General features: G+C 44.3%; 1 protein-coding gene and 1 long non-coding RNA gene across 14 annotated transcripts in view; one reads left to right on the top strand and one right to left on the bottom strand.

The window, feature by feature from the left end:
* SEC31A (SEC31 homolog A, COPII coat complex component) overlaps positions 1–1,195 on the bottom strand; it is a 130,132-nt gene extending 128,937 nt beyond the window's left edge. For 7 of the 12 annotated variants that reach the window (XM_073542743.1, XM_073542740.1, XM_073542750.1 and 4 more), the window contains exon 1: positions 847–1,195. The gene's annotated coding sequence lies outside the window, so the exon portion shown is untranslated. The remainder of the gene's footprint in view (positions 1–846) is intronic. The other 5 variants (XM_073542788.1, XM_073542797.1, XM_073542826.1 and 2 more) reach the window with 2 other exon arrangements.
* Positions 1,196–1,260: 65 nt separating this feature from the next.
* Positions 1,261–12,272, top strand: LOC141047652 (uncharacterized). 2 transcript variants are annotated; one of them, XR_012219872.1, is made up of 6 exons: positions 1,261–1,384; positions 4,215–4,303; positions 5,077–5,123; positions 6,959–7,021; positions 7,259–7,287; positions 12,110–12,272. It is a non-coding gene; the product is annotated as an uncharacterized lncRNA (long non-coding RNA). The 2 variants fall into 2 exon arrangements; XR_012219875.1 differs by lacking the exon at positions 1,261–1,384 and adding an exon at positions 1,525–1,547.
* Positions 12,273–12,639: the final 367 nt, after the last annotated feature.

Raw genomic sequence — 12,639 nt, 5'->3', positions numbered from 1 at the left:
CATAACTCATCCACCAGTACCTAGTGCTGCCTCTCTACTCCACAGTGCCAGCTGGGCAGCCCCCCACACACTCAGCATGGCTGTCAGCATATCTGGGTACTGTGACCAGCCATAACTCATCCACCAGCACCCAGTGCTGCCCCTCTACTCCACAGTGCCAGCTGGGGAGCCCCCCACACACTCAGCATGGCTGTCAGCATATCTGGGTACTGTGCCCAGCCATAACTCATCCACCAGCACCCAGTGCTGCCCCTCTACTCCACAGTGCCAGCTGGGGAGCCCCCCACACACTCAGCATGGCTGTCAGCATATCTGGGTACTGTGACCAGCCATAACTCATTCACCAGCACCCAGTGCTGCCCCTCTACTCCACAGTGCCAGCTGGGGAGCCCCCCACACACTCAGCATGGCTGTCAGCATATCTGGGTACTGTGACCAGCCATAACTCATCCACCAGCACCCAGTGCTGCCCCTCTACTCCACAGTGCCAGCTGGGCAGCCCCCCACACACTCAGCATGGCTGTCAGCATATCTGGGTACTGTGCCCAGCCATAACTCATCCACCAGTACCTAGTGCTGCCTCTCTACTCCACAGTGCCAGCTGGGCAGCCCCCCCGACACTCAGCATGGCTGTCAGCATATCTGGGTACTGTGCCCAGCCATAACTCATCCACCAGCACCCAGTGCTGCCCCTCTACTCCACAGTGCCAGCTGGGCAGCCCCCCCACACACTCAGCATGGCTGTCAGCATATCTGGGTACTGTGCCCAGCCATAACTCATCCACCAGCACCCAGTGCTGCCCCTCTACTCCACAGTGCCAGCTGGGCAGCCCCACACACACTCACCTGCACACAGGAAACGAGGACGCCTGGCCTCTGACACGTTGGCGATAGGACAGTGCCGGGGTACAGCCTGGCACAGGAAATGTCAGACAGCTGCGGACTGTGGGGTGTCTGACCAGTGTCCGTGCTCGCGTCCCACCGGCCTCTTCCCTCTCTTGCTCTTCTGGTCCCAGCACCTCCCCTCCACGTCCAACTCAACGTGGCAACCAGAACTCCGCCCACACAGGCCTACATGGCAACCACAGCAGCGGGTCGAACACGCATGCGCTCACTCTATTACTGTACATTTATTACTGTCCGCGGTGTCTCACTGTCCATCACTTTACGACACATAAAATAACGGCTTGTACCGCAAGTGCAAGAATCCCAATACCAGAAACAAACATGGCCGCCGTGTACACACAGGAAATGACGTACATAACTTCCTGCTCAGATTCTTGGAAGTGACGTTGCACACGTGACCCGAGTACGTTCTACGCTTATAAGCTCGTGGTTTCGGGCTGGACGGCCTTTTCTAGCCTGGCTGTAGGAGGAAGTGGAGGTGAGTGCTCTGCTGGGCTGTGTGTGTGACAGTGGCTGAGGAGCCTTGGCCTATGGGCTTACACGGATTTTGGAAACTTTTGAATGGAAGGAACTAAATATTCTAGTGCAGGTGTTACTGTTCTGGTTTGCAGTCACCATGATCCCCTGACAGAGCCCCTGAGGTAGCAGAACAACCCCATAATTGACCCCATTTTATGAACTACACCTCTCAGAGTTCATCTAGGGATGCAGTGATCATATTGACACAACGGGTGTGTAACAGAACCTTATACCATTGGGTGGTGAAAAAACTACCCTTTTAACCCTAACCTTGCCTCATATCTTACATTTTCACACTGAGAAATGGGTTAAAATGGCACCAGCTTTATCCTACAACTTCAGCTGAATGTAGACATGCCCCATAAGTGGCTGTACAGTACTACGTAGCCATATGGAGGGATGGCGGTTTTTCTCCTGGAGCAAATATTTTTCTAGAACAGTTTGCGGACTCCATATACAGAGCCCCTAAAGTGCTAGAAGAGCTGAGTCCCCCCTCAAGTGACCACATTTTGAGAATTATATCCTTTTTGGGAATTTATCTACTGGTGGAGTGATAACTTTGACTCTGTGGGTGTCCCCTCAGTGTGGACTTTTTTTTTTTTTTTGGTGGATTGTATTTTTTTATTGGAAATATATATTGCACTTTGGATCACACTTATACTGTGCTCTATGCTGAGCACATGTGCACATGTAGCAGAAAATTTCTGTTTAAAAACCTGACTCCCTTCCCAGAAACCGCAGGTTTTTTCTTTGAGTTTTTGCGCCGAAACTCGCGTTTTTTCCGCGTGGTTCCTGACACATAGAACTAGCCAGAAATGTAAAAAAAATCTGCGAAATTAATGAGCATGCTGCAGTTTTTTCGCGGTAAAAAATGCATCAATATGCACAAATTGCAAAATGCATAGAAATGAATGGGAAGTTTATTTTTAGCGTGTTTATTGGCAAATCCGCTAAAAAAAAGCTGTGTGTGAACACAGCCTAAGCGCTCAATATATGGCGCAGGATAAATGTGAGCCGGGGCATATTGAACAAAACAGCAGGTGAATACCATAGTTGGTTTTCTTTATTTACATCATTCCTCGTGCAGTTCAAGTGATTAGGTGACTTTATTCTTAGGGTTGGTGTGATTACAGTGAAAACCCGATTTATATCGTTTTTACATTTGGCTCTTGTCACACTAAGGCTATGTGCACATGTAGCGTTTTAAAACGCTTACTAAAAACCGGACTCCTTCCCAGAAATCGCGCGTTTTTTTCCACGCGATTTTACCGCGATTATGATCGCGATTTTCGCGTGCGATATTCAAGCACTTTCCATGCGATTTGAAGCATCGCTTGGAAAGTGATTGACAGGTTGGTCACACTCGTCAAACATAGTGTTTGACAAGTGTGAGCAGGTTTTTACTATTGAGGCCGCCTATGCGGCATCAATAGTAAAAGATAGGATGTTAAAATGCTAAAAAAAATAAAATCGGGGTATATTTACCTTCCGGCGTCCCGCGCTGTATTCCCGGGCCTCAGCGTTCCCAGTAATGCTTTGCGAGACCTGTGATGAGGTAGTCTCGCGTTGCTATAGCGATCTCGCGAGACCACGTCATCACAGGACCTTGCCGCAAGGCATTACTGGGAACGCTGAGGCCCGGGAATGCATCGCGGGACGTCGGAAGGTAAATATACCCCGATTTTTTTTTTTTTTTTTTTTATTTTTTTTTTTACAGGGGTATGGTACCCAGGGCCTGGAGGACAGTCTCCTCTCCTCCACACCGTGGGTACCAACCGCACATGAGACGCTTAACTTCCCGCATGGTGGGCATAGCCACATGCGGGAAGTAAGCGATTCTCATGAATTCCTATGGGTGCGGAATTGCGGCAATTCTTTGCGATTCCGCATAAAGAATGAGCATGCTGCGATTTTTTCCGCGATGCGATTCCGCCGCGGAAAAAAGCGCAGCATTAGCACAGCATGTGCGGAATGCCATAGGAATGCATGGGGGGCGTTCTGTACACGATTTTTAAGCGTTTTCGCGCCGAAAATCGCGGCAAAAAACGCTTAAAAATCGCTACGTGTGCACACAGCCTTAAAGATGCTTTTTATTGCAAAGACAATCTTTTGCATCACCATATCTTTAAAGCTATAATTTTTCTGCTGACCGTCCATGTAAGGGCTTGTTTTTTTTGTGGGATGAGTTGACATCTTTATTGTTACTAATTTTGTCACGTGACCTTTTTGATCACTATAATCTGAATTTTGGTAGGCAGAATGAACAAAAACCAGCAATTTGGGTATTTTTTGTCATTTAGCATGTGGTAAAATTGGTAAGGTGACGATTATCCTTGGTATGATGCATTGCAATGCTTTTATACTGTTCAGTATACCTGTCAGTAAATACACCTAAAGAAACCCCTTAGGCCAAGTTCACACTAGGTGTTTTAGCTGCTTTTTTTATGCTAATTTTCAGCTGCATTTTGCAGTACCAGAAAAGTCTCCGGCGCACTTTTTTTTTTTTTTTTTTTTTCTTGTCGTCAGGGTTTTGTTCTATGCGTGGACTTTTGGCCATGGAGCATGTCATTGCTTTCAGCAGTGAAATACAAGCAAAAACTCAGACTGTTCCTGTTGATCTGTTGGCAAGCAGTCCTTAATTTCTGTTGCACATCCAATGATTAAAATTCATTTCTGCTGTTCACATCATGACTGCTGTGATTACACTCTTGAATTATGAGGATGTGCTCTAGAGATTGATCATTCTTAACAATTCTAAAACCCTTTGATTAATCCATTTTCTTTTTCAGATGGAGTCTATTGTGATCATACCGGAGCAAGAGTTCCACAAGCCACCATGACGAGTCCACCGCAATTACTCCCAAAACGAACAAATCGGGTAATGCTCTTTTATTTTCTTTAGTATGCCAAGTTGTGTTGCCAATGACATCCAAATGCCTCATTTGTTTCCAGCATCCAGTGATGAAGCCTTTTTACTGCTGTTCACATCATGATTTAAGCATGATTAACTCTTAACTGGCTGAGGATGACTGTGAAAAGTTGTTTGTAGAAGAAACTATTGTTAATAAGGTCCTGTGATTTCAACAGACTGATCATAGAGTGAAACTGTCTTTAGGGAAGTAGTGGCATATTTAATGTGATCTGGCTTGTGAGGGTATATGCACACAATCAGACGCTGCGTACTTGTGCAGTGTCCAACCTGCAGCATCCAAATGTTACAGCATAGTGGATGGGATTTCAAGAAACCCCATGCCCACTGTGTGCACAGATGCCTGCAGCTCACCCATGGAGATGGTCATGCAGAGCATCTTTCCAGACAAGTCTCATGAGATTCTGTTGGCAAGATGGGTATTGTGCAATGCCACCATTAGTATCCGTGCAATGTACAATTGTACCATATTTGAAACTCGTCCATTGTTTGTGCTAAGCTGTAGCTTAGAAAGGTATGGCATTTATATGTGCCTTTCTCCTGTATCACTATCATAAATGTGGTTGATACAATTGACGAGGCTGTGACAACCCCTTTGAATGGTAAATGAGTTCCACCTTGGCGAATACAGAAAACTAGTTGACAGTAGTACAAAAATGGTTATATGGTTAATGGATTTTGATGGATGTTGGCTTGCTAACGTGTTTCATTACTTTTGACAGGACCTGATAAACGGCTGCTATTGTCACACGGGCAGGGTTCTCGAAAGGTAGGTTCTCTTTGTAATGTCTAACAGAAATTGCTAATGCTTGACCAATGATGATTTAGCCATCTGATGCATTGCATGTGCTGAAAATAGAGGCTGTTTCTGACTGGTTGTATATACTTGGGCTAACTATATTATAGATAATATTGCTGAACATGAGTATATGGCACATTTTGTTAAACTTTAGGATTGGAGGGGTATGTTATCAATATGAAATTGGGTGATACATTTAAGGGGATTTAAAGGAATCTGTCAAAGGCAGAGGTTCATGAAGTGCTCTGGTCACACCCAGAGCACTTGAGCATCATTTGCTTATGAGGGTGGATCAGTGACAAATTATAGTTGCTAAGTTTCTCCACAAAGTAAAGCAGTAAACTTGGTAACCCTGAAGCAGAATACCCTGTTATGGAACCATTCTAACAAGAGTTGTCCAGTTAACAAACCTTTTTAAAGTTTCTTTAGACCAGTGATCTCCAGCCTGTGCCAACCCCAAACATGTAAGGCTTTATGTGCAGCCCCAAACTCATTGTGGGAACTTGCCTACGATGAGTTTTTGACACTGTAGTTCTGTTGCTCAGTAAACAGTGTTTTAAAGTTCCAACAAAAGTGGATGTGATTTATAGAAGTCTAAGTTTGTTTTACTGTGTAATTTTGACCATATAATTGCATCAAAGGCAGGTAACAACACATGTGTAATCCACATGACTATCAATAGTTTTGTCATAACCAAATACTTGGAATAATCAAAAGTAGATTCTTGTCATTGTCAACATCCATCATTTATGTGCAGTGCAAGTTGGTAGGGGGGTGTATGGAGCGGGCTCTTGGGGTGAGCTCGCCCCACACCTAGCAGTTAATGGCTTACAGCCAGAACCTGCCACTAACAGCCATGGTTGGAGCAGAGCTCAGCTTGTTAACCTGTTAAATGATGCTGTCCTGCTTATAGCAGCTTGTTGCCGTGGGGTCAGATCATTCCATGTGCTCCTGTGACACTTGTGGGGGCTCTGGATTACTGTGAAAATTGGGGGTCTGAAGAGTTCTGTGCCTGTTATGACTGAACAGCGTCGAAACTCTGCCTGTGTCCAGATTCAAAAGACTGTGATTTTTACTATATGCAGCAATACTGTGGTATTGCTTTTTATAATACAAGCGGTATGACAATTGCAGGTGTAAGGCCCGAAGGAGACTAATGGTAATGTTAAATGTCACCCCCTTCCCCCCACATTAAAAATAAAGTTTTTTGGTCACTGCAATACTTTACAAAATGCTGTAAAAACTGGCCAAAATGCTACCTACAAAATGTCTCGCCCTGCAAGACTAAGCCCGAACACAATGCTATCGACCAAAAAATGAAAGTGTTATGGGTCTCAGAAAATGGCAACACAAGCAAAAAACAAATACATTTCACCACAAAGATAAAAAACTGAACAAGTTTGGCATTTCTAATCAGACGGAGAATCATCTGCCTGTCCCTTTATACCACACAATGTAGTCGCAAAAACAATGTTAGAATTCTGGGGCTTTTTTCCTGTCTCCCAGTACACCGGTAAGTCATGTTGGTGTCATGCTTTAAAACCCCTTACCAACCTGGCCAAAGACCACAGCAAAATGCCATTTCTGCTCTGGTCGGGCACGTGAGTTCAGCCCAGTTTTCTGGATGCTTGGCCTGTAGTAGTATATTCTAATATAACTGGTGACTTTAGGTTCTGTTTAGTGAGCTTATCATAAATGTACCTGTTTAGCGTTCCCCAGGTAGGGAAATGGGATCTTGCTCCATAACTCCATGGTTTAGCTTTCTCGGGATGCACTAAAGTTGTATTTTTCCCTTTCTGTTCAAGCTTCCTGGTGTGATGGTGAATTGGAGACAATGACTCAAAGTACTGGAGAGCGTTTTCACAAAGGTAATGAGATTGAGGTGGGCCAAGACCTAAAATGTCCTCTCAATGTGGAACTAGTAATCACTCTTCTGGTTTTACTTCTGTCCAATGATTAAAACCTTATACTGCTGTTCACATTATGATACACATGATTCATTTTTATTTTACATATGAGGACAATTTTTAAAAAATTCTAAAAAAAAAAAAATTTACTGTTTTACTGTTAGTAGCACTTCATTGTTTGCTGTTATTTTATTGTAGGCTGAAACCAAGTATCCTACAATCTGCAGGTAATGTTTGATCAATGGAACGTAAATTGTGTTGGTTGTCCTGCATGTTTACTGCAGCGTAATGTGTTTCCTTTTTGGGGGTGTGGGGGGTTTCAGTGCATCTCCTTTATAAAATATATTTTAACCCTTGTGCAGCCTTAATCTCTGGGTCTACTATCTCTTAATCTACTAAATCTATCTCAAATCTACTATCTCTTAATCTCTGGGTCTACTATTATAGTGCCATTTATTCCATGGTGCTTTACATGTGAGGAGGGGTATACATACAAGTACAGCAATCCTTAACAATGACTGGTACAGGATGAGAGAGGACCCTGCCCACGAGGGCTCACAATCTACAATGGGATGGGTGAGGATACAGTAGGTGAGGGTAGAGCTGGGCGTGCAGCGGTTTGGTGGATCGGTGGTTACTGCAAGTTGTAGGCTTGTCGGAAGAGGTAGGTCTTCAAGTTTTTTGAAGGTTTCCATGGTAGGCGAGAGTGATATGTTGTGGTAGAGTTCCAGAGTAGAGGGGATGTGCGGGAGAAATCTTGTATGCGATTGTGGAGAGAGAGAGTACAAAAGGAGGTTTCGTGCAGGTAAGTACCGGGAGACTAGGTCACAGATGTACGGAGGACTCAGGTTGTGGATGGCTTTGTATGTCATGGTTAGGGTTTTGAACTGGAGTCTTTGGGTAATGGGGAGCCAGTGCAGGGATTGACAGAGGGGAGAGGCTGGGGAATAGCAGGGGGACAGGTGGATTAGCCAGGCAGCAGTTAAGAACAGATTGGAGGGGTGCAGGAGTGTTAGAGGAGAGGCTACAGAGCAGGAGGTTGCAGTAGTCAAGGTGGGAGATGATGAGGGCATGGACTAGGGGTTTTGCAGATTCTTGGTTGAGGAATGTACTGATCTGTGAAATATTTTTGAGTTGAAGTAGGCAGGAAGCGGAAAGGGCTTGGATATGTGGTTTGAAAGAGATCAGTGTCAAGGATAACCCCGAGGCAGTGAGCTTGTGGGACTGGAGAGCGTGGCAGCCATTAACTTTAATGGATAGGTCTGTTGGGGGGTCACGTGAGATGGGTGAAAGATTAATTCTGTTTTGTCCATATTAAGTTTTAGAAATCTAGTGGAGAAGGATGAAATGGCAGACAGACATTGAGGGATTCTGTTTAGTAGGGAGGTGATATCTGGTCCAGAGATGTAGATCTGTCATCAGCATAGAGATGATACTGAAAGCCATGAGATTCTATGAGGTGTCTGAAGCTGAAGGTGTAAACTGAGAAGAGCAGGGGCCCTAGGACTGAACCTTGCGGGACTCCGACGGATAGGGGGCGGCGCGGTGAGGAGGTGGTGTGCGAATGGGGGACGCTGAATGTCCGGTCTGCTAGGTATGATGCAATCCAAGATAGGGCCAAGTCTGTGATACCAAGAGATGAGAGGGTCTGTAGTAATTGGGGAATGGTCCACTATGTCAAAGGCAGAGGACAGGTCCAGGAGGAGGACAGAGTAGTGTCGCTTGGCCTTGGCGGCTAGTAGGTCACTGGTGACCTTAGTTAGGGCAGTTTCAGTGGAGTGGTGTGGTCAAGGAGGGAGCAAGAAGAGAGGTGGGAGGATAGTTCAAGATGGACGTGTTCCAGTAGTTTTGAGGCAAAAGGGAGAAGTGATATAGGGCGATAGCTAGATACAGAGGATGGGTCAAGAGGGCTTTTTGAGGATAGGTGTGATTGAGGCATGTTTAAAGCTTGAGGGGAAAACACCAGTTTTTAGTGATAGGTTGAAGAGATGGGTTAGGGTTGGGAAGAAGACTGGTGAGGTTTGGGATGAAGTGGGATCGGGTCAAGTGCACAGGTAGTGAGATGGGTCTATGAATATTCCTGTTGCTTGCAGCTAAGGCTAGTTTCACACTAGCGTTTTGAGGTGCAGCGGATGCTTGCTGTGAAGCTCTGCCCCCTTTCAAGCCTCCTCCGGTCAGCTCCGCCTATGGGCGCATGCTGCTGCATGCGACCTGCGTACCCTATGTTTAGCATTGGGTACGAAGGCCGTGTGCAGGCATGCTTTTGCCAGTGCATGCGTCCTTTTGACGGTGTGCCGACCTACGTCAAACACATCGTGATGCATTTGGTGCGGCCGGCGCACTGTCCAAAGGATGCATGTGGTGGCAAAAGCATGCCTGCGTACCCAATGCTAAAGATGCATGCAGCGTCATGCGCCCATAGGTGGTGCTGCTGGAGGAGGCGTGGCAGGGGGCAGAGCTTCATGGCGATCTTCCGCTGCTCCTCAACGCTAGTGTGAAATTAGCCTAATCTGTAAGTTTAGCAGCATTGACAAGGCTGACAGCACAAGTGTCTGCCCTTACCAGCTGGCTGCAGCCTTGGAGATTTAGTGCTGGACCCAGGGGTGGAACGTAAAGCACAATTTAAGCGTGTTTTTTGTATGTTTCACCAAACTGCTATGGAACAAATTTTCTGAAGACAGAAAAGGGGTAAAACCTTAAGGCCTCTTTCACACACCAGTTTTTTGCCTTCAGGCGCGATCCGGCTTTTTTTTGTAAAACCGGATCCGGCAAAATGCAATGCCGGATCCAGTTTTTCCCCATTGACTTGCATTAGCGCCGGATCGTGCCGGATGGCATTGCGTTTCATCCGTTTTTTTGCCGGATCCGGCAACTTGTCTCATTCCGGCGTCTGGAAAAAACGGCTACTGTAACGTTTTTTGTCTCCAGAGACATGAAACGCTGTTTTTTGTAAATTCTGCGTCCCAAAAAACGAAATAAAAAGCGATCAAAAAATGTCACATGCCCGAACATGATGCCAATAAAAGCGTCAACTCGTCCCGCAAAAAATAAGACCTCACATGACTCGGTGGGTCAAAATATGGAAAAATTATAGCTCTCAATATGTGGTGATGCAAAAACTATTTTTACAATAAAAAGCGTCTTTTAGCGTGCGACAGCTGTCAAACATAAAAACCGCCATAAATAGTAAATCAAACCCCCCGTTATCACCACCTTAGTTAGGGAAAAATAATAAATAAAAAAAATGTATTTATTTCCATTTTCCCATTAGGGTTAGGGCTAGGGCTAGAATTGGGGGTTTCCACTATTTGCGCACATCAGGTGCTCTCCAAACGCAACATGGCATCTGATCTCAATTCCAGCCAATTCTGCGTTGAAAAAGTCAAATGGTGCTCCTTCCCTTCCAAGCCCTGCCATGCACCCAAACAGTGTTTTACCCCCTCATATGGGGTATCTGCCTAATCAGGACAATTTGCAAAACAACTTTTGGGGTCCTATTTCTCCTGTTGCCCTTAGGAAAATAAAAATTTTGTGGAAAAAATTTTTTATTTTCACACCTGGGCGTTAAAAACTTCTGTGAAGTACTTGGGGGTTCAAAGTTCTCACCACACATCTAGGTAAGTTCCTTAATGGGGTCATTTGTGGGGGTTTCCACTGTTTTGGTACATCAGGGGCTTTCCAAACGCGACATGGTGTCTGATCTCAATTCCAGCCAAAAAAGTCAAATGGCGCTGCTTGCCTTCTGAGCTCTGCCATGTGCCCAAATAGTCATTTACACCCACATATGGGGTATCAGCGTACTCAGGACAAATTGCACAATAACTTTTAGCGTCCTGTTACCCTTGGGAAAATAAAAATTGGGGGTGAAAAGATCATTTTGTGGAAAAAATGATTTTTTAATTGTACCGCTGTGCATTATAAACTTCTGTGAAGCCCTTGTGGGTTCAAAGTTCTCACCACATATCTAGATAAGTTCCTTAGGGGGTCTAGTTTCAAAAAGGGGTCACTTGTGGGGGGTTTCCACTGTTTAGGTACATCAGGGGCTCTCCAAACGCGACATGGCGTCCGATCAGAATTCCAGCCAATTTTGCATTGAAAAAGTCAAACGGCGCTCCTTCCCTTCTGAGCTCTGCCATGCGCCGAAACAGTGGTTCCCCCCCCACATATTGGGTATCAGCGTACTCAGGACAAATTGCACAATTTTTGCAGTCCAATTTCTCCTGTTATACTTGGTAAAATAAAAAAAATTGAACCTGAAGTAATTTTTTTTTGTGAAAAAAAGTTAAATGTTAATTTTTTTTAAATCTTCAAAAAATTCCTGTGACGCACCTGAAGGGTTAATAAACTTCTTGAATATGGTTTGAGCACCTTAAGGGGTGCAGTTTTTAGAATGGTGTCACTTTTGGGTATTTTCTATCATATAGACCCCTTAAAGTGGCTTCAAATGTGATGTGGTCCGTAAAAATAAAATGGTGTTGCAAAAATGAGAGATCGCTGGTCAACTTTTAACCCTTATATCTTGCTAACAAATAAAAATTTTGGTTCCAAAATTGTGCTGATATAAAGTAAACATGTGGCAAATGTTACTTAACTTTTTTGTGTGCCATATCTCTGTGATTTAAGGGCATAAAAATTCAAAGTTGGAAAATTGCGGAATTTTCAAAATTTTCGCCAAATTTCCGTTTTTCTCATAAACGCAAGTTATATGAATGAAATTTTACCACTAACATGAAGTACAATATGTCACGAGAAAAAAGTGTCAGAATCACCGGGATCCATGGAACCGTTTCAGAGTTATGACCTCATAAAGGGACAGTGGTCAGAATTGTAAAAATTGGCCCGGTAGTTAACGTGCAAACCACCCTTGGTAGTGAAGGGGTTAAAGAGAACCTGTTGGCACAATTTAGTAAAAAAAAGTAGTTGTAATATTTTACATTGATTCCAGTGCACATTGTGCACTACATGCTGTCAAAATTCAGAATTTGTACACTGGAAATTCCCCTTTAATGCTTTTTAGTTTGGGCTAATGAATCTAATTTTTCCCCCCAGATTATACTTCAATGAAGATGATGTCCACTGTATTTTGTGCCACTGAAGACTCGTTACGGCGCTGTCAAAGTTTGGCCTTTTCAATAGGCTGTCTATGCATATTGTACTAGGTGTATATAGCTCAGACTTTTGCAATTAAAATTCTACTTTAAGCAAAACTAAACTGTAAGCGTCTCATTACTTTCCACACTGCCATACACTAAAGTGAAGCCTATACTACTTAATGACTCCATGTACTAATGGTGCATACTGTGTAGATGGTGCTTGGCAGGTTTGTGCCCCAACATATGGAGCCATGTTTTAGGGAAGTTCTGTGCACTCCATTTTTTTTTTTTTAATTTTTTTTTAGGATTGTTGATATGCTTTCAGTGTGGGGTTTACAGGGGATTTGTGCCCATAACCTAGTTCTACACACATCTGTTTTTGGTACAAGCTGGTGGTTCATCTAATTTCTCCCATTCATACAGGACAGCATAAACATACCTGCTGTATGTGCAATACAGTGGTGCTGCCCCCTTGTGGTACACTAC

This window comes from Dendrobates tinctorius, unplaced genomic scaffold (genome assembly GCF_039654945.1).
Source record: "Dendrobates tinctorius isolate UK_male_01 unplaced genomic scaffold, ASM3965494v1 ptg000011l, whole genome shotgun sequence".
NCBI classification, from domain to species: Eukaryota; Metazoa; Chordata; class Amphibia; order Anura; family Dendrobatidae; genus Dendrobates; species Dendrobates tinctorius.
Note: the sequence above shows the minus strand (reverse complement) of the source record. Positions and strands in the feature narration are given on the sequence as shown.